The following is a 24,665-nucleotide window of genomic DNA, read 5'->3' as shown; positions in this document are numbered from 1 at the left end:
GCTCCCACCAGCAGTGTAAAAGTGTTCCTATTTCTCCACATCCTCTCCAGCATCTGATGTCTCCAGATTTTTTTAATGATCGCCATTCTAACTGGCATGAGATGGTATTTCAGTGTGGTTTTGATTTGCATTTCTCGACCAGTGATGATGAACATTTTTTCATATATTTGTTGGCCTAATATATCTCTTCTTCTGAGAAGTGTCTGTTCATATCCTTCATTCACTTTTGAATGAGTTTGTTTTTTTAGTGTAAATCTGTTTTAGTTCTTTGTAGATTCTGGATATTAACCCTTTGTCAGGTGGGTAGATTGCAAAAATTTTTTCCCATTCTCTTGGTTGCTGGTTCACTCTAATGATCGTTTCTTTTGCTGTACAGAAGCTCTGGAGTTTACTTAGATTCCATTTGTCTATTCTGGCTTTTGTTGCCATTGCTTTTGGTGTTTTAGTCATGAAGTCCTTGCCTATGCCTATGTCCTGAATGGTTTTACCTAGGTTTTCTTCTAGGGTTTTTATGGCGTTAGGTCTTATGTTTAAGTCTTTAATCCATCTGCAGTTAATTTGAGTGTAAGGTGTCAGAAAGGGGTCCAATTTCTGCTTTCTGCACATGGCTAGCCAGTTTTTCCAACACCATTTAGGGAATCCTTTCCTCAATGCTTGTTTTTGTGAGGTTTGTCAAAGATCAGATGGTTGTAGATGTGTGACATTGCCTCTGAGGCCTCTGTTCTGTTCCATTGGTCTATCTTTGTTGTGGTACCAGTACCATGCTGTTTTGATTACTGTAGGCTTGTAGTATAGTTTGAAGTCAGGTAGTGTGATGCTTCCAGCTCTGTTCTTTTGCTTAGGATTGTCTTGGGTACGTGGGCTTTCTTTTGTTTCCATATGAAGTTTAAGGTGGTTTTTCCATTTTTTTGAAGAGGGTCGTTGGTAGCTTGATGGGGATACCACTGAATCTATAAATTACTTTGGGCAGTATGGCCATTTTCATGATATTCATTCTTCCTAACCATGAACATGAAATGTTTTTCCATCTGTTTGTGTCCTAGCTTATTTCCTTGAGCAGTGGTTTGTAGTTCTCCTTGAAGAGGTCCTTTGCATCCTTTCTTAGTTTTATTCCTAGGTATTTTATTCTCTTTGTAGCTATTGTGAATGGGGGTTCGCTTTTGATTTGGTGCTTTGTTAGTCTGTTATTGGTGTATAGGAATGTTTGTGATTTCTGCACATTGATGTTTTATCCTGAGACTTTGCTGAAGTTGCTTATCAGTTTCAAGAGATTTTGAACTGAGGTGATGGGGTCTTCTAAATACACAGTCATGTCATCTGCAAATAGAGACAATGACTTCCTCCTTTCCTAATTGAATACCCTTAATTTCTTTTTCTTGATTGATTGCTCCAGCTAGAAATTCCAATACTATATTGAATAGGAGTGGTGAGAGAGGGCATCCTTGTCTAGTACCAGATTTCAAAGGGGATGCTTCCAGTTTTTGCCAATTCAGTATAATATTGGCTGTGGGTTTGTCATAAATAGCTTTTATTAAATTGAGATATGTTCCATCGATACCTAGTTTATTGAGTTTTTAGCATAAAGGCTGTTGAATTTTGTCGAAGGCCTTCTCTGCATCTATTGAGATAATCATGTAGTTTTTGTCTTTGGCTCTGTTTATGTGGTGGATTACATTTATAGACTTGCGTATGTTGAATCAGCCTTGCATCCCCAGGATGAAGCCTACTTGATAGTGATAGATAAGCTTTTTGATGTGCTGTTGCAATTGCTTTGCCAGTATTTTATTGAAGATTTTTGCATCTATGTTCATCATGGATATTGGCCCAAAGTTTTCTTTTTTTGTTGAGTCTCTGCCAGGTTTTGGTGTCAGGATGATGTTGGTCTCATAAAATGATTTGCGAAGGATTCCCTCTTTTTGTATTGTCTGGAATAGTTTCAGAAGGAGTGGTACCAGCTCTTCTTTGTATCCTTGTTAATTTTCTATCTTGTTGATCTGTCTAATATTGACAGTGGAGTGTTAATGTCTCCCACTATTATTGTGTGGGAGTCTAAGTCTCTTTGTAGATCATTAAGAACTTGCTTTATGTATCTGGGTCCTCCTGTATTGGGTGCATATATATTTAGAATCGTCAGTTCTCCTTGTTGCATTGATGCTTTTACCATTATGCAATGCCCTTCTTTATCTCTTTTGATCTTTTTTGGTTTAAAGTCCATTTTATCAGAGACTAGGTTGCAACTCCTGCTTTTTTTTGCTCTCCATTTGCTTGGTAAATCTTCCTCCATCCCTTTATTTTGAGCCTATATTTGTCCTTGCATATGAGGTGGATTTCCTGAATACAGCATACCGATGGGTTTTGACTTTTTATCCAGTTTGCCAGTGTGTGTCTTTTGATTGGGGCATTTAGTCCATTTACATTTAAGGTTAATATTTTTATGTGTGAATTTGATCCTGCCCTTTTGATACTAGCTGGTTGTTTTGCCCATTAGTTGATGCAGTTTCTTCATTGTGTCGATGGTCTTTACTATTTGGTACGTTTTTGGAGTAGCTGGTACTGGTCGTTCCTTTCCATGTTTAATGATTCTTTCAGGAGCTCTTATAAGCAGGTCTAGTGGTGACAAAATCTCTCAGCAATTGCTTGTTCATAAAGGATTTTATTTCTCCTTCACTTATGAAGCTTAGTTTGGCTGGATATGAAATTCTAGGTTGAAAGTTCTTTTCTTTAAGGATGTTGAATATTGGCCCACATTCTTTTCTGGTTTCTAGGGTTTCTGCCAAGAGATCTGCTGTGAGTCTGATAGGATTCCCTTTGTGGATAACCTGACCTTTCTCTCTGGCTGCCCTTAGCATTTTTTTCTTCATTTCAACCTTGGTGAATCTGACGATTATGTGCCTTGGGGTTGCTCTTCTTGAGGAATATCTTTGTGGTGTTCCCTGTATTTCCTGGACTTGAATGTTGGCCTGCCTTGCTACGTTGGGGAAGTTCTCCTGGAAGTTCTCTTAAGAGTGTTTTCCAGCTTGGATTCATTCTCCCCATCACATTCAGGTACACCTATCAAACGTAGATTAGGTCTATTCACATAATCCCATATTTCTTGTAGGCTTTGTTCATTTCTTTTCACTCTTTTTTCTCTAATCTTGCCTTCTCATTTTATCTCATTCAGTTGATCTTCAATCTGTGATATCCTTTCTTCTGCTTGGTCAATTCGGCTATTGAAAGTTGTGTATGCTTTGCAAAATTCTCGTGCTGTGTTTTTCAGCTCTATTAAATCATTTATGTTTTTCTCTAAGTTGGTTAGTCTAGTTAGCATTTCATCTAACCTTTATTCAAGGTTTTTGGGTTCTTTGCATTGGGTTAAAACATGTTCTTTTAGCTCATAGGAGTTTGTTATTATCCACCTTCTGAAGCCTGCGTCTGTCAGTTCATCAGACTCATTCTCCATCCAGCTTTGTTCATTTGCTGTTGAGCAGTTGTGATCCCTTGGAGGAGGAGAGGTGTTCTGGTTTTTGGTGTTTTCATACTTTTTGTGCTGGTTTCTTCCCATCTTTGTGAATTTATCTACCTGTGGTCTTTGTAATTAGTGACTTTGGGATGGGGTCTCTGAGTGTATGTCCTTTTTGTTGATGTTGAAGCTATTCCTTTCTATTTTTTAGTTTTTCTTCTAACATCAGGCCCCTCTGCTGCAGGACTGCTGGAGGTCCACTCCAAACACTGCTTGCCTGGGAATCACCAGTGGGGACAGCAGAACAGTAAGGGTTGCTGCCAGTTTCTTCTTCTGTTCTCTTCGTCCCAGAAGGGTACCCACCAGATGTCAGCCAGAGCTCTCCTTTATAAGGTGCCTCTTTGGATCTACAGGGATTGGGGAGCTACTTGAGGAGATAGTCTGTCCCTTATCAGAGCTCACATGCTGAGCTGGGAGCTCCATTGTTCCATTCGGAGCTGCTGGGCAGGTATGTTTAAGTTTGCTGCAGCAGGACTCGTAATTGCCTCTTTTCCCAGGTGCTCTGTCCTGGGAAGGTGGGGTTTTATTTATAAGTTCCTGACATGCTGCTGCCTTTTTTCAGAGATGCCCTGCCCAGCAAGGAGACAGTCTAGTCACAGTCTACCAGCAGAGGCATTGCTGAGCTGCCGCGGGCTCTGCCCAGTTGCTGTGTAAACTTCCTTGCAGTTTTGTTTACAGAGGTACCATTAGAACTGTCTCGGTAATGGCAGACTGCCTCAGTAATGGTGGACTCCCTCGGTAATGGCAGACTGCCTCAGTAGTGGTGGACTACCTCAGTAATGGCAAACGCCCTTCCCCCCGTAAAGCTGGACCGCCCTGGGTCTGGCTGTGCTTGCAAAACTGAATCCAGAGCATTTCAGATTGCTGGTCTTTGTGGGGGTGGGACCTGCCAAGCCAGATCACCTGGCTCCCTGCTTTCAGCCCCCTCTTTTTCAGTTGATTGGGTGGTTCTGTCTCCCAGGCATTCCAGGCACCAGTTGAAATGTCCACCCAGATTTGTGTGAGTTTTCATGTGGAAACGTGTGGCACTGGCTGAAACAGCCATGCTAGAAACTTGTGGTGCTTTTTGGCCTGGGAATCTCCTGGTCTGTGGGCAGTAAAACCTGCCGGAGAAGTACAGTATCTGAACCAGAGTGCTGAAGTGGATGGAAAAGCCCCCGATGGCCTCTATTTGTTAGGGAGGGGCGTCCTTCGGGGATTGCAGTTCCCGGGTGAGGCAGCGCCCTACCCTGCCTTGCCTCGCCCTTCTTGGGCTACACCTACTGTGCAAACAGTCCCATTGAGATGCACCTGGTACTTCATTTGGAAATGCAGTGATAACTCACCCTCTGTGTTGCTCTCGCTGGGAACTGCACTCCAGAGCTGGTCCTATTCGGCCATCTTGGATCCAATCCTGTATCTTTTATAAGCACCTCATGTGTATCCAACACAGGTACCCCAAAGATCACCTTAAGAAACACATAAGCGTGTAGATCAGTTCCTGACCTGAAATACAGTCAACAAATGTTTTTCATGTAGCCAGAGGCAAGCCGATCCGCAGAGGGGAATGAAAGGGCTGAGGACTGTGGAGATAGGGCAAGTGCAGTAGGAATGTGGTAGGGAGTCCATGAGAGATAGATGGAACGATCGTGTAGCAACAGAGACCCAGTTTAGAAAACACACATTCCTAAGGGAGACTTTCAGACTGTATTTCTAACTTTCTTCATCAACCCTCAAGAGCCTGGTTATAGGAGCCAATCAGACAGGTGGTACAGTTTTCCCACAACTGGAAAACCCTGGAATACAATAGAAGATGGGGGACACAGGCATCCACCAAGGGGAGACAGAACCAGGGCACTGTTGAGAAAGCTGGTCAGGGGTTCAAGTTGGCCAGGAACGTAGCACCTCTACTATCTACCTATAATTTTTTTAAAATGTCAAAAGTCCCAGGACCCCACATGTCCTCCAACCAATACCTAATTTCTTTGCCCCACCTCGAGAGCCAAGCATTTCAAGCGAGTTGTGTCTACACATGTTTTCCCCACTTCTTTGCTGTTGTTCATTTCTCAAACTCCACCAAAATGGCTCTTGAGTCTTGACATTTTCTGCAATGGCCTCCATGTTGTCTGTGCACACTCCATCCTCTCACACACATTCCTCAGCATTGCAGAGGGAGCTGACCACTCCCTCATTCCTAGAGTGGTCATTCATGTCTTCTCCTGTCTTTCTGGTTTTCTTTATTTTGCCCCCAGAAGTGGTGGCAGGGGAGTTCCTACACAAGGGAGTGCCACATACCATCCTGAAGTGGGGCTGGTTGAGATTCCAAAGAAAGGAGCACTAAGCACCAGTGAGATCAGTCCAAAGCATTTATTAGGGGAACTTACAGAGGTGCTGCAGTGATTCCTGCACCAAACAGCAAGAGGAAAGTGGTGTTCTGCCTAGGTACAAATGCGGTGATGGGGCCAGGGTATGAAGTTTTTATGAGGGTTTAAGGAGTTTGGCTCAGAGATGGGGCCACTTTCTTTCAGTGTTTTTAGGCAACAATCTAGATACCTTTGTCAGTGTCTGGAAATGTTCAAGTTCCCAGTTCAGGATTAAGCCTGCTGGGAATAATCCACATTTGGCTGGGTCACAGAGTGGTCAAGACACTCTGATTTTCTATCAAGATGCAGAAAGAAAGCAGGGAGAGTGGAAGGGCCCTACATAAGCACTATTGGCATTTGGGCCATATTTGAGGCTTATAACATAATGTTATGAGATAGGTATAGATAGTATAATGGTGACCATAGTGAAGTAGTTTAACATCCCCATTGTTGCACATAGTTACTTTTTTGTGTGTGACAAGTGCAACTAAAATCTACTTAACCAAAATCCCTAATATAGTTTTCTTACCTTTCATCCTCGTGTTGTACATTAGATCTCTAGACTTGTTCATCCTACATATCTGGTATGTTTTATCCTTTGACTTACAGCTCCCTATTTTTTCTTTCTCTACCCCCTTTGATGATTACTTCCTTCTTTATCTCTGCATATTTGAGCTCTTTTTAAAAAAATGTTTCACGTATAAGAGAGATCATGCAATATTTTTCTTTCTCTGCCTGGCATACTTCACTTAGCATAATGTCCTCCAGGTCCACCTATGTTGTGGCGAATGGCAAGATTTTTTCTGTTTTTGGCTGAATAATATTCCATTACACACACACACGCGCACACACACACACACACACACACACACACACACGTTCTTTCCCCCTTTATACATTTCCTACATTTTCTTTCCCCAAATGAACATGAACATTTAGGTCATTTCCATATCCTGGCTATCGTTAATAATGCTGCAATGAACATGGGTGTACAGGTACGTTTATGAGGTAGTTCATCTCCCCTAGGTAAATACCCAGAAGTAGGATTGCTGGATCATGTGATAGTTTATTTTCAGTTTTCTGAGGAACCTCCATAATGTTTTCCACAATGGCTATACCAATCTACATTTCCATCAACACTATACAGGGTTTCCTTTCTCCAGAACCTCACCAACATTTACTGTCTCTTGCCTTTTTTATAATAGCTATTCTTATGGATGTGAGATGATATCTCATAATGGTTTTAGTTTGCATATCCCTGATGATTAATGATGTTGAACACTTTTTCATATACCTGTTGGCCATTTTTATGTTGTCTTTGGAAAAAATGTCTGTTCAGGTTATTTGCCCATTTTTCATTTGTTTTTCTGCTATTGAGTTGTAAGCATTCTTTACAAATTTTAGGTATTAACCCCTTATCAGATATGTGGAATGCAGGGTTTTGTTTGTTTGTTTGTTTGTTTCAGTTTGTGGTTTTCGTTTTCTTTCTTTCTTCTTTGTGAGACAGGGTCTCGCTCTGTCACCCAGGCTGGAGTGCAGTGGCAAGATCATAGCTCACTGCAGCCCCAAACTTCTGGGCTCAAGTGATCCTCCTGCCTCAGCCTCCTGAGTAGTTGAGACTACAGGCACTTGTGACTATGTCTTCTGGTTGATTTTTTTTTTAATTTTTTTTTAGAGGTGGAGTCTCACTATGTTGCCCAGGCTATGCCTTTTCATTTTGTTGATTGTTTCCTTTGCTGTGCAGATGGTTTTTAGTTTCATGTAGTTCTATTTACTTATTTTTGTTTTTGTAGCATGAACTGTTGATGTGATTTCCAAAAATCACACCTGGTAATAATTTTTTTTGCTATGAGGAGATTTTCTGCTATATTCTCTTCTAGGAGTTTTATGATTTCTGGGCCAGATAATTCTTTGTTCTTGGCAGCTGCCCTGTGTCCTCTGGGATGGTTGGCAGCACCCCTGGCTTCAGCCCACTGGAGGCCAGTAACAGCCCCTGCCCCCACCAGTTGTGATAACCAAAAATGTTTCCAGATACCGTCTGATTCTGATGTCCCCAGAGGACAAAATCACCCCCATTGAGATCTGCTTCTCTAAATGATGCACTTCTCCAAACTCTGTCCTGTGACCTTTTCTGTCCTTTTTCTGCACTGTTAGACTCAACCATTCCCGTGACTTTGAGTACCATCTGCATGATAATGACTCCCATTCATGCTCCATGTTGACATTTGTGGCCCACTTTGATGTTCTAAATCCTAGGCTAAATTAAGGTAAATTAAGCTTGAGGCTTTTCAAATTTGACAGAGCCCCTGTTCTACTCTTGCTAACGGTGTGACTTTAACTCTCTTAACCTTTGTTTCTTTGTCTGAAAAACAGAAATAATAAAGAGGTCAAAGCTGTAAAGATGATCATTAGAGTCCTTGGCACATAGTAAGTTGCTAAGTGTTAAGTATTAAAACAGTCATAATTCTGATCTCAATGCCTTCTGGGTATGCACAAAGGGCTTCTGGAGTTACGATCATTCAATAGAGTGTAATAGAGTGTTGAACGTTTAACTCCAGAGCCTGAGAGACCTGGGTTCAAATCCTGAATCTACAACTCTGCTCTACTACCTAAGGCTTAGTTTCTTCCTCCTTGGAAAAGGAGAACAATAATAGAACCCACTTCAGTGGGTGAATCAAATGAGATCATTCCAGGAAAAGCAATTAGCATGATGTCTAACATATCAGTTAATAAACATTAGCAATTATTATTAGGGTAATGTGGGAGAAGCTGATCTTCCACTGAATCTCAAGGGCTAAAGAAAGAGAAGTCTGGGCAGAGTATGAATAATGGAATGGGGCATGGAAAAGTGAGCTGTAATCTGGAAACGACAAGAAATTCTGGATTGCTAGTGCAAAGGTTAGGGCTTCAGATAAAACTAATGAACTGTCATCTAAATGCCCTTCCACACCCGTTTGGGACTGTGGGTTTTATTCTTTTAGTAACTGCAAGCAGAAATTGTTGGTTTTTTTTTGGCAAGGGGAGAGGGACACCAAAGAGTTTTAGATTAGGGAGGAGAAACGATGATTGAATTTTCAACTTAGGAAGATAACTCTCATGAATATGGAAGAGCTTGGAGAAGATAAGAACAGGCAAGAAGGCTGGGTAGGAGATTGTGGCACGAACTTCAGTGAGAGATGACGAAGAGTTGATGAGTTGAATGCAGGTGGCTGAGTAGGACCCTGAGGCTTTTTGCTTGGCCCCACGTGGAAGATGGGTGGTCCATTTAGCCCTCTGCTGTCTCCTCGTTCCATCACTGTGCTTTCCTCACTCCTCTTCCCTCCTTATCTAAGCTCATCATCTCAGTAACACTCCTGCCATAGCCCATAACTTCTTTGCCTCTTGTCTTCACACCAATCTGGCAAAACTCCAGCTCTGAATGAACACATCTTCTCTCTTCTTTGTGCTTACACCTGAGCCCTGCACCTAGAAAAAGTCACAGTGCACATTGGCAGTTCATATCATGCTAATTTCCTAGAACCGCTATAACAGATTGCTGCAAATTTGGTGGCTTAAAGCAACAGAAATTTAATTATTTTACATTTATAGAGTCCAAAAGTTCAAAATCCATCTCACTGGGTCAATATTAAGGTGTCAACAGGACTGCATTCCCTCTGGGGGCTCTAGGGCAGTGGTCCCCACCTTTTTGGCAGCAGGGACCGGTTTCCTGGAGAACTGTTTTTCCATGGTCTGGGGTAGAGGGAATGGTTTTGGGATGAAACTGTTCTACCTCAGACATCAGGTATTAGATTCTCATAAGGAGTACACAACCTAGATCCCTCACATTTGCAGTTCGCCACAGAGTTTGCACTCTTACGAGGATCTAATGTGGCCACTGATCTGACAGGAGGTCTATTAGTCAAGGTTCTCTACAGGGACAGAAATGATAGGAGATATATATAGAGAGATATATATATGTCATTATATAAATGAGTTTAAGTATTAACTCACAGGATCACAAGGTCCCACAATTGACTGACTGCAAGCTGAAAAGCAAGGAGAGCCAGTCCGCCAGTCCACGTCCCACAACTGAAGAACTTAGAGTCCATTTTTCAAGGATAGGAAGAATCCAGCACGGGAGACAGAAGTAGGCTGGGAGACCAGGCCAGTCTCTCCTTTTCACATTTTCTGTCTGCTTTATATTCACTGGCAGCTGATTAGATCATGCCCACCCAGATTAAGGATGGGTCTGTCTTCCCCAGCCCACTGACTCTAATGTTAATCTCCTTTGGCAACACCCTCACAGACACACCCAGGATCAATACTTTGCATCCTTCAATCCAATCAGTTGACACTCAGTATTAACCATCACAGGAGGCAAAGCTCAGGCAGTAATGCAGGCTCACCCCTGACCTCTTGCTGTGCAGCCTGGATCCTAACAGGCCACAGACTGGGGTTTGGGGACTCCTGCTCTAGGGATGATTGGTTCTTTGCCTCTTGCAGCTTCTGGTGGCTGTCAGCAGGCTTGTGTTGTGGCTGCATCACTCTCTGCCTCCGTCCTCACATGGCCTTCTCCTTCTCTCTTTCTCATAATGCCCTCTGCCACTGTCTTTTAAGGATACATGTGATTTCATTTAGGGCTTCCCGAAAGTCCAGAATAAACATCTCACCTCAAGATCCTTAAATAAATCACATCTTTTGCCATATAAGGTACTGTTCAGTTTCTGGGGATTAGAACCGAACATACAGTAGTCCCTTTGTATCTGCAGGTTCTGCATCCACTGATTCAACCAAAAATATTAGAAATATAAAAAAATACAGATTTTTAAAATACAGTATCACAACTATTTACAAAGTATTACATCATATTAGATATTATAAGTAATCTAGAGATGCTTTAAAGTATACAGTAGGAGTATACAGAAGGAGTAGCTATGGATTTTGATATTCACAGGAGAATGCTGGAACCAATCCTCCACAAATACTGAGGGATGGTTGTATTTGCAGGAACATTTTTCTTTCTACCATTTACACTTATGCAGGACCACTGACTTTGGAGGGCTCTTGGCCTGCCTGGCAATCTGACTAAGTTACTGTGGGACGCTCTCTCTCCCACTTTCCCTAATGCTGATTTTCTTTCATTTCTGACCCATCTATGGGTCACATCACTCTTCCCACATGACTCTCAACAAACGATTTTGTTGTTTTCTCTATGGGAAAAAAAAGAAAAGAAATCTCTAGACCTGGACCAGAACTTCTTAACTTGTTGCTAAAGTTAATAAAACCTACTTGCATCTTTTCTCACTTTTCCTCCTACTAAAATAATGGATCTCTCTCTCTGTCCTGAGACCATCTCTACTCAGGCTCTGGATACCACTCTCTCCTGCTTCCTCAGGAACCTTAAATAGCCAATCACCACTCCTCTGTTTTGTAGAGTCAGCCTTTTCCTCTTGATAAGGTCCTTCCCTTCAGCTCAATTTTTAAAACTCTTCCTTCATGAATTTTTCTTTTTAAAATAATTTAAAACCCTCACAACAAACAAAACTCCATCCCCTAGCCAATCCATCACTAAGTCCTCCTGATGGTACCTTGTAAGTATCTTTCTAATTCACCAACTTTTCCCCTTTTCAGCCTCCTCTGAGTCCAGTCTGTCATCACATACTTCTGGACGACCATAGTAACCTTTCTGCATCCACTTTTGGCACCTCACAGCAGCTCTGCTAAGCTGCCTTCAGTTGTGTGTGATTGGTATGTGAGCTCCATGAGGTCAGGGACTTAGTTCCATTCATGTGTTCCCTATGTCATCATCATCTTGAAAAGGGCCCCAAACACAGTAGGTGTTCAATAAATATTTGTTGAAGGTATTCAAATAATTTATCACTAATTTCAGGAGGAAGACAAAGTTCCTTAATAACCTAAAAGGTCCAGAAAGGTCTGACCCCTACTCATCTCTCCACCTCATCTTGGGTCATCTTCCCTTGCCCCCTGGGCTCTAGACACGTTAGTCTTCTATGAATGCTCCCAGTTGTCTCCTCCCCCAGGATATGTGTAGAGGAATGTTTCCCCATCGTTTAGAACATTCCCCTCTGCCCCAACCCAACTTTTCCTAATAAATGTCACTTAGCCTTCAGATCTCAGCTTGTATACAGCAAGTTTCTTCCTTGGAAAAGCTTTCCTTAGCACTGTTATATGCTCTCTTATGTTCTCATTGCACATGTATCTTTCATAGAAATTTCCCAGTAAGAATTGCGTTCATATTTGGTGACTATTTGATTTATGTCTGTCTTAGTCTTTTCAGACTGCAATAACAAAATATTTTAGACTTGATTTATAAACAACAGAATTGATTGCTTACAGTTCTGGAGGCTGAGCATTCCAAGATCAAGGCACCAGCAGATATGTTGTCTGGTAAGGGCCTGTTCCTCATAGACAGTACCTTCTTGCTGCGTCTTCATGTGGAGGAAGGGCAAGAGAACCCACTCAGGTCTCTTTTATAAGGACATTAATTCCATTTATGAGGAATTAATGAGGGTGGAGCCCTCATCACTTAATTACTTCCCAAAGATCCTACCTCTTAATACTATCACATTGGATATTAACTTCAACACATGAACTTGAGGGAAGGGGGTGTCAACATACAGACTATATCAGTGTCTGTCTGTCCCGTCAAATGAGGACTGGGGCCATTTTATTTCCAGTGCTTAGCACATTGTCTGACACACAGAGATGCTCAATAAGTATGTATTGCAGGAACAAATGAAGGGATAATGGAATAATGGCAGGACTGAGATCAGATACAGGAAGAGTAGAAGGTTTAGTGGAAGGGTCACAACTCAGTTTTGCCATGTTGGAGGGCCCCGCAGGTAATTCAGCTGGAGAGGTGCACTGTTATTTGGGAATTTGAACTGGGAGCTCAGGACAGAGGGCAAGCTGGATATCTAGACTTGGTTGGCGATACAGTAGTAGACACAAAAGATGGGCGATATGAGAGGATTCATGTCTAGAGAGGGGGATGGGACTAAGAGCAGACAGGGAGCTCAGAAAGGAAAAGCCACAGATAAAAAAAAGATGAGCTAAGTGTAGAGATGTAAGGGAGAGACAAGAATGAGAGGCATGTGAAGCAGCAGGTGAGGCAACCCAAAGGTGTAGTACAGGCTGGGGGCAAAATGAGGAATTGGGGAGAATCAGGAAGGTTTAGGTTTTCTGAAAGGAAAAAATCTCCTGCTGGCCTAGGCCAAACAGGTGACCTGCACGAGTGAAGTCTGTTTACCTGTGTGCATGCTTACACGTGTGTCATGGGGAACACCACACCACTCCCAATGTGAATCCACTTCTCAATAGATTACTTGGCATCTTTTTACAGCAGCTGAAACTCTCTGAGGCAGGTAAGGCAGGTGTAATGATCTTTCTTTTCTAGGTGCAATATTAAGTTGGACTCATATCCTAGGCCAATGCTCTTTCCACTAAAGCACACTGTTTCACTGGGCTCTAGTCAGCTTATCTGGAGCTTGAAGACATATTACTATCTTCTTTCAGCATTTCTGTCTACTGCAGATGAGAGTGGCCCTCAGTCAGGGAAAAATAAAATGCCCTTGATAAATGGCAATATAGTAGGATCATAGCTTTAGGAAATTGTGATGCTCCTTGTAACATTCACCTTTTTTCTTTAATGGGTAGTCCTTAAGAATCAATTACATTTTCATAATTAGCATGGGTGATCAGGAAAGACCAGGACCAAAATATTATTAATGGAATATTCCTCCCGACCCGGGCGGCTGAGTTTGGGTAGCACATGCAGCCCCAGAGAATAGCTCAGCCCTCTCTACTCTGTGGGTTTGAATTCGGCTGTAGAAGCTCAGAAGAAAGAGCTCTGGACTCTACTGAAAACCACATTTCTACATGAGTTTTCATTCTTCATTCAAATTTTAGCAAATTTTAGACTTGGTAACTTCTAGGCATGGCCCATTATTGTGTTGGACAATTTTTTTGGGTAACCATATAACAAGATACTGTTATACGGTTCTTATTCTCAGAATCTAAGGAAAGCTATGGACTATGTCATCAGAAAAATGCATTTACACACAAAATTTTGCTTGTATTTCAGGGATTTCTCTAACTTTCTGAGGCCAGTCCATGGCTGACTCCCTCTCTAGTTTAGGGGACCCTCAGTCCACTCATGGATTTCTACTGTGGCCTCCCAACAGGCCTCTACTCTTTCCTCTCTGACTTTCTGTTCCTCTGCTAAATTAAAAATGTCCTATTGTTCTCAAGTCAGCCCAAATTCCTCTACATGGCTTATGAGGCCCTTCATGATCTGGCAACTACCTCATGTTTCCCCACTGTAGGCACATAAAGGTGGGGTGTGAGGGAGGTTTGAGGAGAATGTAACTCAGTAAAGATCTGTTGGACAAATAAGAGTTAGGGAGTGGAGGAGGATGGAGGAGGAGGAGTATTGCTTGGAAAGGCCTGGAGGTGAGAGGGAACCCTGAAGAACAAGAAAGGAACATGGGCTTTGGAATACAACATCTCAGATTTGATTCCTGGCGCTCCCACTCATTAATAGGTGGCATTGGGCAATTCTTCAAGCCTCAGTTTCCCCATTTATAAAATGGCAGTAATAGTAACCTCCTCAAAAGAAGGGTATGAGTGCTGCAATGCATAATGTGTGGAAATGCTTAGGAGAGTCTGGCAGACAAACAGTGGCTGCAGTGGGGTACCAACTCACATGATGGGGTGCTTAGCCATGAAGGCCATGTAGGTCACAGGAGGGAGTTTGTTGACACTTTTCCTCCTGCTTACTAGTTGGGACTTGCTGGCTAGCCTTCCAGATGTCTAACACTGAATGCTGCCAGCCTCTCCTGCTAGCTGCAGGGCTTCCTTGTGCCAACAATGATTGCAGCTCCAGACAACTGAGCCCCACGGACAGACACCTCCCATCCTAACACCCACCTCGGCTTTTCACCAAAGGCCACAGGACAAAGATAGGAAGGCTAAGACTGTGCCACAGTAGGGCTTCCTATGACCTCAAATGGGGGTCAGCTTTTGACTCTGGTGAGATACATTTGAGAACCAGATTAACACCAGATTCCTCACAGAACAGCTTAGTTAGGCCAAGCATTTTCTCAGTGGGGGTGTGCAAACTGCATTTATCCTGTGTGGTAGGGGATGAGGCTTTTCTCCATAAAGCCATCATCACATACTGCAGCCTTCTAAGTGTTAACCATTTTGTCCACCAGTCTGGCAAAAACAGACTCCTCTTTCAATCCTCTTTCAAGATTCAGCTCAAAGCCACTTCCTCTGTGAAGACACTCCTGTGCCTCCTCCCCATCCCAACTCCAAGTAGAAGCCAAGCCCTCCTGAGGCTTCTGCTGTCTACCACTGGGGAGAATTTCCCTTTTATTTCTTCCTCTTTGTCTCCCTCCACTAGACTGCAAGTCCTTTGAGGGCAAAGCATGTTTTAATCATCTTGGAATCCCTAGGGCCCAGGACAAAAATTGGTTATTGGCATTTAATTAATAAGTATTAGTTGAACAAAAGGATGGCTACAGTTTGTGCCTTTTCCTTAGTAATTAAATATTAAATATTTCTATTTACATATTCTGCCTTACTGAAGAGGTGTTGCTTGTCCCTGCACAAAATGGTCCCTGATGACTGTACTCTGACACTTCTTACATTCTTTTCCTATGGGTCTGTTTTTAACAGCAACCTCATCTTCCAAATGTAATTTCACACATGTTACTAAATCACTTTGCTTCAGCCTGAACCTAGGATCTTGCTTCTCCTTCAAAATATGCCAACTGGGAATATAGATCCAGGCAGTCCCAGCAGCCCCATGCTAACAACTTCTGCTAATTCTTAGGCTGATTATATGGGTTACTGAATAGACCATCTTTCTGCTTTTTATCCTTTTAACTCTCTGCTTGGCCTTGTTTGTTTCACCAGTAAAGGTTAGCATGGGGAACACAGAGATGGTAAAATCTAAGCCTACTCTACTCCACTTCCGTTTGGTCAGGTTTTGAAATAAAAAATCTCTATTAGTAAAGAATGATAGTCATTTTAGAGCCATTCTTTGAGTAAAACTGTCAATTAATACAACTTGGTCATTCTGTTTGGGGAAGAAAAGAAAGGAGGAAGTTAAGGAGCTTATTTCCCTCAATTCTCTAACTCACCAATGGGTTTGTGGCTGCAGCTGCCTGAAGTCCCATTGACTGTGTTGCTGGCTATTGAGTAGGAGGATCTTCTGGGGTACATACAACTTAAATGTAGTTTTGAAAGTTGCTTGACTTTTTCTTGGGTCTTATTGCTAATATTGAATACACTGCCAATTGAGCAATCAGTTTACCAACTAGAGGAAATCTGGCTCACTAGATTTACTGAGCACCTGCTGTATACCAGACTCTAGACTGGGTACCTGTCTCCTTGACCTCTAATCTTCACAAGCAATCTAGGAAAACTGTTATGAGCATTTTAGAGATGGAGGACGAGACTCAAAGAGGTTATTTACTTCTTGTTCAATCCCATACAGCAATGATTTCCCAAACCTGTAGGGTGTTTCTTCCTTGGGGGTTCTGTATTGGGGAGAAAGAAAGTCAAAGCCTATTTCTATTATGGATTTCAGGGAAATGAGAGCATTAAACATAGCAATCAGAGAAGGCTAGTTTTTCTGAAGCTTCTGACTATAGTCAAATTGGAAGTTAATGCTGGGGAGAAGCTCTGTGCGAAGGACTCACATACTCTGGTCCTTGGCCCAGCCCAAGCTGCTTTGGCTTACCTGAGGCTGCCAGTGACTTGAGGCTCCTGGATCTTCATCTTGCAGCTAAGTGGACAAGATGGGTACAGCCTAGTACCTTATGTCTGCGCTGTAGCTTCTTAACAGCAAGTGAGATGGCAGCAGGCATGGAAGGCCATCAGTGGGAAGGGAAAGGAGGGGTTGCTGTAGACCAAGGTGGGTGACCACAGCATTCCACAGATTCAAAAATGCCCAGCATTTTGGAAGTCAGAATGCATCTTACAGTTGATATGTAAATGAAATGTAGGATTTCTTCTCCCCCAGATAAACTGTGCATCATTGATGCCTCTTACACTCAGTGGCATCCTGGATTTGAGGAACTATGGCAGGTTTCATCTTATGTGTCAATTCTAATCAAGTGGTGAAGACTATCTGAAGTTTGTGAGGAGAAAGGTCTGGTGCTGTATCCATGGCAGTGGGGAAGAAAAATAAATTGAGTGGGGCATCACTGTGCGTGAGAGATTGCATGGAATCCTGTCAGGCATTTGCACCTTTATCCAATATCTTTGGTATTAAATGAAGACATAAAACTAAAAGACATAAAACACAGGAAACATTTCCAAAGGACCAGGACAGAGGCCTGCCTCTTCTCATGGAGATTTGTTACTTTAGCTTTTTTAAAGTATTAATTTAATTATAAAAATAGTACATGCATGCTATAATACAAAGGTACAGAAGTACATGAAATTTTAAATGTCTCATTGTATGGATGTTACTCTTAATGTCCATATAGATTGTTTTTACCTTTCTTCTGTTGCAAGCAAATGTGTCTTTGTGTATGTGTGTGCATGTATACACACACACTTGTCTGTCTATGGAGAAAATCTTAGAAAGCAGAATTCTGGGCAGACCTCATTTTTAATGGGCACAACATAGTCCACTTAACCTCTCCCCATTGAGGTTTGGCTCAGAGATTATTTCTTGTTTCCTATGAGTATAAATACTCAGAAAAACGTGCTTGACCAGTATCACAGTCCATTCAGGCTTCTATAACAAAATACCACAGATTGGGTCATTTATAAACAGTAGAAATTTATTTCTCACAGTCTGGAAGCTGAGAAGTACAAGATCTAGGTGCCAGCAACTTTAGTGTCTGGTGAAGGCTGTTCTCTGCTTCCAAGTGGTGCCTTGTTGAATGCTCTGGAGGGGACAAACACTGTCCTCACGTGTTTCCTAGAAACCATCTTAAGGGATATAAACATGCTTCAGGTTTTTGATAATTTGTGAAATGATAGACACTTGTTAACTAAGGATGAATTCAAACTCAGTAATAAAGCCTTTGTGTTTCCATTGCCCCAGAACAAGAAACTATTGGAGGTAATTAATTGTACATTCATGTTGGCTGTTTGGCGACATCCTTGTTAGGAATGGAATGAGTCATGCTGCCCATACGCAGTGTGTCAGAGGCTCAGGGTCTTAGGGACAATATCCAGGCTCTAGGTCAACTTTGACTTTACCTGCCTTATCTGAATTGCTCATAGCAGGCTGGGGTAAGTCCATGTTGCCACAACTCTAGGAGGGATCTCTGAAGTGTCAAGTAATGCCTTTTCTTCTCATGGTTCAAGTGTAGATGGCCACAGAGGGCAAGGTAGTTGAGGACTTATTCCCTGCAGTCATCCAATCTTGGGATTAATTATTTTATATTCATTTGCTGGGAAGGGAAAGGGAAAAAAGGGGAAGGGACTCTGATGGCAGTTTCCTCTTCCTAGACCCCCTGCTGGTGGTGCCTCAGGAATTTTCTTTCTTTGTGGGTATAATGTCCTTTCTTTCCTTCCTTTCTCAGTGTTTACTATTTGTGGGAGCACATACTAAGTTCTAAGCACTTTACACACATGATCTCATTTAACTCAATCCATTTAACTGAACCACCAAGAGGCTAAGTGGCTTACAATACCAGTAAGGATGTTCTCTGATCTTTGCATTTTCACTTGTGCAGACCTGTGAGAAGGTTTAACTGGTGAAACATCTGTCAAGTGAAGGCTGGCGCACTTTCTATGTGGCAGCAAGAAGGCAGAAATATATGCATCTAAGTATACATTTATATCAAAATAATTTATTTGGGCCTATGTAACTATAGCATTGATTATTGTTTTCTAAATTTGATTAGGAGTCGACTGAACATACTATTCATTTATTTTACTTTTAAATAAAGTAAAATAGATACTTTAAAACAAGTTCTCAGAGTAAGGGTTTTTTTCTGTTATATTTTTATACTCACATTTAAAAAAGAAATATATACCCAATCTTGTTCAAAAAGAATTTAAGATAGCTCATATCTGGTTTAATCTAAAATTAATACTTTAAAAATGGAATTTTAAAATGATAATTTTAGTACTTTGGAGACTTAAATTGGGAAAGTCAAGAAGCTGGCTGTTGACTCACACTATTGCTTTCACATCCGCAGAAGATAATGTGCCATTTTTTCATTCCAATTCAGGTAACACTTCCTGGTCACCTACTAAGTGCTAGGAACTGTGTGTGGCCAGTAAGACCTCCATGTGTTACACGGCAGTTGACAGCAGATCAGCAGACTTTTGCTACTGGGATGGACACAAGGCACTCTAACTTTGCAAAGCAGCCTTTAGGGCCTCTTTTCAGGTGCCCAGAGATTGCTACAGTATATGGGAAACTTTCATATGTTCCAGGGCTGGTGTCAGGCCCATTTTTATTGGCAATGACCCTCCTGGCATATACTGCATTTTCCTATGTTGGTAAGAAATTTAATTTTAGTCCCCAGGGGTACTATTAAGGAAAATATTACAAACCAGTTTTCAAGTTACGACTGAACAAATGACCAGCTATAACTGGTTCAGGACCCCAAAATAATGTCATTGTTTCTTTAGGCATTGTCATTGATCTGAAAGCCATGGAGGTTACAAATAAAAAGAGTGAGACTCATATTCTAAAAGTCTTCAACTCTTTAGTTAATAGAAAGAGCCAAATAATGAAATAAGTGAAACATACTGATTTTAAAAATCAGTGTCAAAATGTGTTGTTTTAATTACATCATTGTTTCCAGACTATGCTTTAAAGAATTTTAAAATTAGCTTAGTTATTCTTTTTTTTTAGTAATGTGAATAAAGCTTCTCTTCTCTTGTGCCTGCCTTCGAGATGGACTGACTCTTTTGCAAAATGCAGCATACGTTCCTAGAGAACTTAGTAGTGCTTAAACTGTGTTCATATTCATCCTCTCATTTGAACTCTGTGACAGTCTTGAGATGGAGACAGAACTAGATTCTTACCCAGATTTTACAGATGAAATATTAGAGGCTGAACAACTTGCCTACTACCTTGCCTAAAGTAGCAGAGCCATTTGAGCCCTAGTTCAGGCATATTGCATTGGGCACACTGTCTTTCCAAATCTTTGCAAAATTGGACACTTGAATAAAAGAACTTCACCAAAACTCTGCTTGCTATTTGGCTATTGCAAATGTTAATTGTTGTATTTGCTGGAACTACCTGAGTATCTTGAAAAATACATGCATTCTGATAATGGATCCAATACATCAACTAAGTATTTTTAGGCCCCTTGTGTTTTTACATTTGTTACATCTTTGTAAAGTATTGATCAAACTAATGGGTCAGACTATTTGGAATGAGCAGCTCAGTATTATTTAATGCTGCATTTGTTATATTTTATTGATCACTTGCCTGATTGATTAACTTATACTATACTTGGTTTCAAGAAGACTTTGCTGGAGCTACTGAACAATTCTTTAATTCACTTTTCTTATGAAATAACCCTGGAACAAGGTACTGTTTAGAGTCCTTGGGTTTTGTTGCTAATTTGTGAGTAGAAAATGCAAGATATATTCCAATACCTGGATATAGTCCATTTACAAGTGGCCAGAGGGCCTCTGTTCAGATCTGACCACCTTTCAGACAATGTGCTTCACCTCTCAACTCTGCAGGAAGCCTTTAGTAGGTCCCATATAGAAATAAGATCTACTTTGTCATAACCATCAAGTCTAAGACCTTAAGGCATCCTAGTAGTCACTTAGGAAGGAAGAGACAGGACAGATTGAAACATTTCAGAGGTAGAAATTGGCTTGTTCAGTTTAGCAGTGACATGGAAATTTCTAGTTTAATGATGCTAGTAACTGGGATAGAGAACAACAGAGGGGCAGGGGCTGAAGGAAGGGGCTAGATTGAGTTTGAAATTTTGTATCCTTCTCCTGAGGAGGACATAACTTGGTTTGGGAATGCGGAGTTGACAAGGGTGAGAAAAGATAAGTAAACAAATAACTAAACTGCAGTATGATAAGGCCAGAGATGGCTGCAGAGTATGCTTGGAGAACAATTTGTGGAGGTGGGGGAGTCAGAGAAAGCCTCCTACTGGGCATGACACTTGGGCTAAATTGCAGAAGAATTAATTAGGGAGAGTAGCACAGGGCATTCAATGAGGTAAGGGCAGTCTATACAAAGGCCCCAATGGTACAACAAGAGCCAGTAGACCAGGCAAGTTCAGTGAGCTGGAGGGTTTAGGATGGTTGAAAGATAAGACAAGAAGCAGCAGTTCAGTCATGAAGAACCTGGTAATAGCAGCCAGCACTTGTAAGCATTTACCGCAAGTCAGGCATCGCAGAATAGATCAGAATATGTTTAGAAGGTAGAATTGTCAGTATGTGGTGACCAGTTGGACATGGGGTAGAAGAGAGAAGTACAAGTCCAAGGAGACTCCCGGGTTTCTGCCTTGACCAAGAACGAGGAGCTTATTTATGAAGGAGAAGGTTGATGAGCTCCATTTGAGACCTGTACAATTCAAGGTCCCTTTAGTCATCCATAGTATTTGGATATATGGACTCTGAGACCAGACTTCCCTGGTTTGAATCCTAGCTCGGCCACTTAGGAGATTTATGACCATGGGTAAGTTATTTAATCCCTCTGTTCCTCAGTTCAGTTTCCTCATTAATAAAATGGAAGTAATGATACTTAACTTTATAGAGTAGTGGTGATCTTTAAATTTTACATAAAAGTACATACATTAATTATATATATAATTTTTAATATGTATAATTATATACAATTTTATATAAAATCATATACGATTATATATATAATTTAGGTTCTAGCTCATAACAAGAACTTAATGATAACTTATTCATTGTTATTGTTATTATCATTACCATATAGTTCTGAGGCTCAAGAGAGGGACCTGGGTTGACACCATCCAGGTAGAGTATGATGTATGATTATTATGTACATGTTAGGTGGTATTTGGCTATAAGAAACAGAAAATCCAATCAAGGCTTTTATCATGGGTTCTTTTATTGTTTGGTGATAAATGGCTTCCACATTCTTTCAGCAGCTCAGTGACATCAGGTCATTTTACCAGTAGCTCTGTGATTCACTCAGCCTTGCTCTTCTATTCCATAAACTGGCTGTGCTAGCTCCTCCTGTTCATAAAATGGCCACACTAGCTCAAAGCGTGTCACCCTCACCAACAGTGTTCTAAACAGGAGAGAATGAGGATATGAGGGAAAACACTCTCCTCAGAGGCCACTACCCTTTTGTCAGAGAAAAAAATCCCAGAAGCCTCCTGGCTGATGTTCCTGTACATCTCATCAGCCAAAAGCAGGTCACATGGTCACCGGACACTCAACGGAATAGCTGTAATTGGTTTAGACCATTTGTGATTCAATCTTTGGGGTTGGACACTGTAAGCCCTAAACAAATAGGGTCTTTTAGCAAGAGAGGAGGAGGAAATGACTGTTGGGCCAGTAATTAAGAAAGTCCATCACTCTAGGGAGGGAGGACATTTAGAGAAGAGAACAAGAGGAGAGCCCAGGATTCCATGACATTCATAGGTCTTATAGGGAACAGGGGCCAGGGAAGAGATTTCAAATGCCAAGGAAATAGGAAGAGAAGAAATCTAGAGAAGTACTACAAGGGGGAGAGCTGGGGAGAGGCACGTCTACAGGGATACATCTGGCAGAGCTTTGAGCAGAATGAAGCTGTAAAAAGCTGTCAGAGTTGGCATTGAGGAGGTCAGAATGACCATTGCCAGAGCACATTCAGGGATGTCAAGGGTTAAGAAGAGAATGGGGATTTCTGTCATATGCAGTTGGTAGGGGTGCAAATTAATCCAAAATTTGTATTGATTTGGCACTGTGTGCCAAAATTTAAAATGTTCATACCCTTTAACTCTGAAATTTCACTTCTAGGAATTAATTCAACTGGCAAATTTAGACGTGTGGAGGCTGATGAAGTACAAGGATGTTTGTTGCAGCCTTGTTTATTATAGCAAAACAAAAAAAGAGGGGTGATTGATCTGAAAGCCCATCATATAGGATTAATTATAATAAATGATAGTACATCTTGGCAATGGAATACTAGGCACAGTGGAAAAGAGCTGAAGTTCTGGAGTCCCACAGTCAGGGTGTACATTCTGCCTCTGCCATTTACCAGCTGTATGACCTCAGCTCTCTGGGAATATTTCAGGGACTCAGTTTCTTTAGCTGTAAAATGGGATGATTATAGTATTAACTGGTAGAGCTATGGTGAGGATTGAGGATGCTGATATAAGTGAAATACACTGAATATTTCTGACACAGATTATTCAGTAATCTAATAAGATTCGGCAGATTTTTACATATATGGAAATAGACAGTTGTTTATAAGATGTTACGAGAAAGAAATGAGGTTACAGAATATCATGATATAATGATCCAACAGTTGGTTTTATCTGGGAGGGAAAATCCTGGGCATAATTCACTTTCTACTTTATGCCTATTTGTATTTTTTATCTTTAAAACAAAAGCATTTAATATCTTATTCACTAAGCCACAGGAGGGAAGCTACCTTTTTTGTTTTGTTCACCACAATATATCATAATATCTGGCATATCACAAGCAGATGATAAATATGTGTTGAATGAATGTAGGAAAAATAGTAAGTTGTGTTTAAAAGGAAATTCCATAGGCCAAGAGTTCAAAGATGCAGCAGTTCTTCACCAACAAGTCCACAACAATGAAGCAGAAGTCAGGGATGAGGGTTGTATATTGGTCTTCGATGTGGATGCCTCAGCTTCCTGAAACATGGAAAAGAGGGGAAACAAGCCCAAAAGCACTGGGATCCAGTCCCTGGTTCCGTTCAGCACTTCCCAAACAGGCTGAATCTGAGAGCCGAAACATATTTTAGAAGTGCAGGGCATTTTGGTGCCATTGAGTCATTATTACATCAGAAAACCCAAGGTCCTAAAAGAATGAGTTCTCCAAGTTCTCTTCAGGTTCTCCACAGAACCTGAGATGCGCCACCCTGCCCTGTGTTTTCCAATTCCTGCTCTAGTGCTGGCTCCTTCCTCCAAGGACTGAACATTGTGGACATTTCTGATATAAATGAAGTTGTTTTGAGAGGCCATTCATTCATCTGACTCCTAAGAAACCCAGTTCTCTTAAGCACAATTCAGTAGTTTGCATCTCTAAAGTTCACTGATCACCCATCGTTCTTGCTCTTTATTTGTAAAGAACAAAGGGACTAGGGAAGTAATTAACCCACCCACATTTCCCATTGTCTGTAAGTCTTTTGTGCAAGCATTGATTGTTGTTTTTATTGTTGAAAGCAGAATTGTTCTACTGGCAACACACATCCAGAAAGAGAGCCCAGTGAGGGACTCAGCAGGTGATGCTGTTACAGTTTGACCTTACGGTTTGAAAGAATAAAAGAAAAAGCCACAAAAAAAAAGCACTAATTGAGCAAAGGGTCATTATAAATCGATTACTATTCTATACTATTAAATGCTTTGGGAGAAAAGACATCTGGTTATTTTTAAGTGCATTTAGGAATTCAGAATATCAGCCAGCTGAGCTCCCAAGTACAGGTCCTCAGGGAATTCAATTTAATGACTATTTAAGAACAAACTGTTGTTAACTTATTACAGTTAACACAGGTAAACAGAGGATTCAAATATGCTTCTGGCAAATAGTCTGTTCTCACTTTTATATCTTAATCATTACTTACCCATACATTGATGTTTACTCTAAGGTGGTTTTGCTGGGAAGAAAGGATATGCTTAGCAAAATAAGATGGTGTGGCAGAAGGGAGCTTGAGATTT

At 41.2% G+C, this 24,665-nt stretch overlaps 1 protein-coding gene across 3 annotated transcripts in view; it reads left to right on the top strand.

Annotated features, from left to right (window-relative positions):
- Positions 1-24,665, top strand: part of SPON1 (spondin 1) — a 290,944-nt gene that overhangs the window by 39,288 nt on the left and 226,991 nt on the right. The window lies entirely within an intron of this gene.

This window comes from Aotus nancymaae, unplaced genomic scaffold, assembly GCF_030222135.1.
Source record: "Aotus nancymaae isolate 86718 unplaced genomic scaffold, 86718_ANA_hifiasm-v0.15.2.pri h1tg000059l, whole genome shotgun sequence".
Classification (NCBI taxonomy): domain Eukaryota; kingdom Metazoa; phylum Chordata; class Mammalia; order Primates; family Aotidae; genus Aotus; species Aotus nancymaae.
The sequence above is the reverse complement of the archived record's forward strand: the minus strand, read 5'-3'. Positions and strand labels throughout refer to the sequence as shown.